Here is a 5689-nt window from a genome sequence, read left to right as displayed (position 1 = left end):
AATCAAGCAGGAGGCAGGGCATGGAACATTACACAAACTGACCATCGAAGCTCTCAGATGTGGTTTCCTTCCACACACAGAGGAGTTCACAATGGTGCGGCTGTTTCTAATCATAAAAATTCCACACCAAAATCTTCCTTTGTTTTCACTGGTGTACACTCAGAGCAAGTTCAGCAAGTTGCTCTGAATTTACCCTGCTATAGAGGACAGCTGATTTCATTTGAGCTGGACAAGAGGCAATCTTATTTTGCTTTACCTCGGGTTATGGTAAGCTTGTCAATCAATGGCCAGAGCCAGTCAATGCAACACAGTTTTGCCAGGTAAGAAATGCACTTGACAAACTGTCACAATGTCCATTTCTTCTGCTTCTCTCTTAACCAGCCCTGACCACTGGAGGAAGGCTGAGTGTTTTAGGTTTTTATGTACATTAAGCTGTTAGTAGAAGCCACAATCATGATAGCAGCTTAACTGACAAAAATTATTTTTTCTCTAAAATGGTGCTTTTCTTCTTTTCATTAGCTGATGCAACAATCAACAGGCTGATGCACAAAATGATAAAATATGTGTCTAATAAGAAAAGGAGAACTAGTTATTATTCTTGTCATTTAAATCCCCTGGAGCAGAATTGACAACTGCTGTAAAATCTGTGGAATTATCCGTTCTATTTCTCTTTAAATTCAAGTCTTTAAAGTAACTTGCCAAAATATTCTCTTGGCACCATTGAGGTGAGGATCCACGTTGTGTGGCTCATGTGACTTCCCTGCTCATAGGACCATGCGTTCTGGAAAGATTTTGACTTTTAACTCTTTTAGCTGCTCTTGAAAATCTCACCTTGCTGTCTTGCAGGAAATGGTCATGCCATAATGTACCATGACAATGGCTGGTGTGGAGAGTGTAAAGAAACATTTAAAAAGAAATTACAACTAGAAATGAAGGCGTATAAGGAAAAGCCAAATGATAGGATTTACCTTCCAAATGTTAAGGGCAAAGAGAGTAATGTGGCCCTTTTTTTGGATGTAGCTGGGCAAGGGGAAGAAATGCCGAGTCTCATACGATCTTAATTATACGCTGTGGGTGCCAGCAACTTTCAGGCTACGTGTGGATTCTTGACTGAGGCTCAGTGAGTGAACTTCATCCCTAGAGGAGTATGTCACACACAGAGCTGGGACATGAGCCATCATTCACAATTCAAACAAACTCTAGCCCCTTCAGAGATTGAAATGTTCAGTTAACCATAAAAACTGTGGCATGGTTCTCCATAGCCTAGTGCCCTTTGGGAAAAGAAATACTTCAAGCTTCAAAATCAGGCCCCTCTTGTGAGGTTTTTGACTAGGCTGGAACCATCAACTATTCAAACCATTGTACAAAATCCTGCTCTTTCGCAACTCCCAGCAGTTTTTTTTCTAGACCAGGAGCACTATTATTCTAGGCTATAGAAGCAAGTCCACAACCTCCTTCAGAAACATCCCCCCTCAATTTCTGGGATGTCTTGGCAGAGGGTGACTTTGGAGATGACAGTCTGGAGATGGGATGAAGTTGATAGTGGAGCAGAGGGCTGGGTGCTCAGCTCAGGGTGCTCATCAGATTTTTTGATTCCTGAGGCCCCTACCTGTCCTTCTAGGCCAGAGCATCCTTTCTTCATTGTCTCTTGTGTGGATCTGTCCTCTGATGGCTGAATCAATTTATCTTCTCAGAAGTGACCAAACATGAGAATAACATCTTTGTTTGTGAGGAACACATCTGGGCAAACATGATTATCTTTCTCTGTCCTGATTGCTCTCTCAGCTCCTTTTGACTCGGAGGGGGGAGAGATTGGCGTTTCAGAGTCTGAAATGTCAGCTGGGATCAGATCAATGGCATTGATTTCATCTTGTGCCTCCAAAGAGCTAGGATTTTTTTTTTCCCCTCTGGCTTCATTCTTTGAGAAGTAGAAGAGTGAAACAAAGGCATTGAGTGCTGCCAGTGGTCCTCAGGCACAGAGGACAGAGCCAGAGCTGCAGAGCTCTCCATGAGTTTGAATAGCTTTGCTATTGCTAGGCTAAATCAGGTTTGGATGTAGGAACTTGAATTTTATTTTCTGACTGGGTTTGGTTCCTTGTTTGGGAACTGTATCATGACAGAGCACCCTTGGTCATGGGTGCCAGTCTTACCCCCAGCCCAAGGCTAGACACCCAGCTGGGGTAGTTGATAGTGTACTTGAGACAGTTCTGCTAGCTTACAGCTGTTGATGTTATGTCTCTTATGTTTTTCTGACAGATTATAGTTGTGCCTACATTGTTTAAGGCAGCCATCAGTGACCTCTTTCATGGCCAGGAGCAGGGGCAGGAGGTTGTTGGTGCACATAGATAGCAGGGTGGGAGAAGGGTGCACTCATGGCCTCTCAGGGCATTATGGACACAACCTGTGAAGCAGTTGTGATCTATTAGGTTAAGGCCTGTGCAGTGGTTATTGATGCTAAAGTCACACCAAGATCCTCTTGTGGACCCAGCAGTTCATGGAGTATCAGAAGGCAGAGCTGGGCAATTCCTACTGAGGCAACTATAGGAAAATATAAATGGCAAGTTGTGGACTTGATAATGCAAATGAGTTTACTTTCCTTTTTATACAACAGATGTTGTTTGACCTAAGAGAAAGAGTAATATTATAGAAATTGAGATCAGTCTGAGGGAAAAAAAAAAGTAGTCTAAAAATAAAACACAAATAGCGGCTGCTTGAATTGTATTTCAGTGTTGACAGCTCTCTCTTTTCCCCAGTTGAGCCAGAAACCCTATGGAAGTGGCTGGTAAAGAAGAGCGGTTTCCTGAGGAGGGATGCATCAGAGTCCATGGAGAGGCAGAGATAAAGCCACTTCAGTCAGAGTGTGCCCTGGGCAGGAACATTCTTTGGAGATGTGCAAGGGGATGCAGGTGGCATCACTGCACATGGAGGAGCTCGGGGTCAGCTGGTCTCATCATTAATCACAGTGAGTAACACCTTTCTGCAGTCAGGAACCCCACTGGAATGGGGTGCAGAGTATTGGAATAAATAGACTAAAATAGTCTAAAACTATGTTCTTACCATAGTCTGAGTCCTCATTTGGAGTGAGCTTTCTGATTGGCATTAAAGTTGATGAGCTGTGCTTATTTTTACTAGGTGAGGAGCTGAATGTAGTGTGTAAGGTTGGTGGGGTACGTCCTTTTGATATAAATGCAAAGCGAGTTTCTCACTCTGTAGGCTCAGCCAGTGGGGAAAATAATACCTAGGAAAAAAAGAGAATAAAATATCCTGACTTTTCAGTCCAGCAGCTAGTGGTTTTGAACTGTCAAGCTTGGGCTGTTCAGCCAAGCCTATGTGCTTAGGTCTGATTTGCAGCAGGTGGCAAATGCTTGAAAAACACGAGGTCTTTGATAAGAGCTTCAGTTGAATGCAAAAATTAAGGCATTCCTTCACCATTTGTGACCACCTAGGCTGGAACTTGCTTAATAAGACTGTGAGAAAAACTGGATGTGATTTCCTTTGTGTGTGAGGAGCTCTGCCCTCGGCTGCTCAGTGCTGGGAGCCCAAGCAGGGACTCTGCAGCTCCTCTGTGCTCCCAGTGCCCTGTCCACAGTGTGCTGTAGAGCAAATAACACATTTTTATTTTTATACAAATGTGCATAACTTCATCCATTTCTTGTGGCTGCTCTGACAGGAAAAGGAAATTTATGACGCACATCACCCATTTATTTGGCACAGGCAATGTTTATTGCTGAAGGAGGCATTCTCATGGAATTGATTGCACAATTTCCTCTTGGTGTACTGTTTTCAAGTAATATCCCAAGACCTCTGTGTACTAAGATACAGGGACACTTCTTTAAGGCCTGCAGAATACTACAGCAGAGGAAAAAAAAGCCACACAGTGGAAAATATAACAAAAAAAGAGTAATTTTAATTACACTGTAAATCTGGAGCTTTCTGCACTCTGCTGGAAGTCTCTGTGGAAACACCTATTCCCAATAGGTTACATGTCTAGGTTTCTCTGCAGAACTAAGAACAGCTTTGGGCTTTATGGCTGGTTCATTTTCTCAGGTATTAAAGGTGGTTTTGGTCCAGTGTTAGTTCCTGTTCATACTTGAGGCATGCCAAGGTTATGGACTTATAACGGGGAAGAAAGTGTGCATTTTGTGAAAAGAGAAAGGTACATTCTTGGTGTGATGGCTTGCTGAAATCATGGGGTTATTGCCTGTGCTAACAGGCAAAGAGGGGTTGAAGCTGTTAATGTCACAAAACACAGGAAGAGGGGGGTTGTTGTCTTGATTCAAAGGACTGTGTGACAATATATATCTTAAACACCATGAATGGCACGAAGTAGAGAGAGGGAGAAACATCCCTCCTGGAAATACATAGCTCTTGTTAATTTTATTTTTTAATTCTTTTAATCTGCCCATGCACAATCATTTGTATGAAAGCTTCAGTATAACAGTTGTCTCATTCCCATGTGGAGAGGCATGGAGTTGGATGCTTGCACATAAATAAGTGCCAGGTGATAACACTGGTTACAACTAATCATGATCTGACAATTGCAACCAGCAAATGCAGATCTCTGTTTTGAGAAGATGACTCAAAGTGTAGGGATGGAAGAACAGTGGTGTGTGACAGGAATTCCAGCCAATAGATTTGGTTCCCTTGCACTCTGTAGGAAACACCAGTGACACCCCTGTGTGTATCTACAGGCTGAAGGCACGTGCCTGCTTATGAAAGAGTTGCCTGATGAATAACTTTTTCTTTCCTGGCTGCCTGGTGAATGGCCTCTCAGCTGCGTTGCTCTCCTAAGTTATCAGAGCGGGGCTTGGCAGCCAACACAGCTTTAATTTTATCATTTCACTTCCCTGGTGAATCTGTCAGTTTCTGCAAACTTCCCAATTATTCCTTCAGGCTCCAGGAGAAAGTGATCTCCTCCTAAGCTGCTGTTTTCACACTTCTGAACGGCAGCTACCTCTTCTGAGCTTCCTGGTGCTCCTCCTCAGGATCCAAAGCTGGGAAGCAGCTTGGGCACTAAGCTGCATGTTCTGCAGCTCTCTGCCTTGCAGGCATGGCAGTGGTTTGCACTGTGTATTCGTTAGCACGGGGGTAGCCAGCTCACTGGTAATGGCCTTTTGTACATGCTGACCTCTGAACCAGAAACAAGACTCAAACGTCAGAGGTAGCCAGTGATTAATCAAATCAGGAATCAACTGGGACTCAACCTTTAGATCCCCAGCTGAGGTTGTGTCCATGGCTGATTAAAAGAGGGAAATATATTTAGCTATTTACAGCTGTATCTCCCTCTGACTGAGGACAAGGCACCACGGATAAACATATTTATGTTTGTTAGATGTGCAAATTGTGGTTCCTTTGAAAACCTCACAGTTTATCATAAAGCCTCAGAAAGCACATGGCTGTTTATTGACGCTAGAGGACTTCCCAAGACTATGCCCTGGAAGTTGCTGCTTGGTGTGTTTGACACAGGCTAACATGTCCATGAGGGAAAAGAGCCCAGACGTTGCCATCTGCACATGAAAGACTAAGGGTGGCTTTAAGCAGTCTTCTGTAGGAGATAATTTTCTCCCTTCAATTAGGTTACATTTTTTAGGTGCCACACTTTAGAAGCCTACAGTTTTCCCAAGCCCAGCTCTACAGTTAGTCAGTGGTGAACAGAACATAGAAACTTTATTTTACTAATATATTTCAC

This window comes from Apus apus, chromosome 12, assembly GCF_020740795.1.
Source record: "Apus apus isolate bApuApu2 chromosome 12, bApuApu2.pri.cur, whole genome shotgun sequence".
Classification (NCBI taxonomy): Eukaryota; Metazoa; Chordata; class Aves; order Apodiformes; family Apodidae; genus Apus; species Apus apus.
This window is presented reverse-complemented; position numbering follows the sequence as displayed.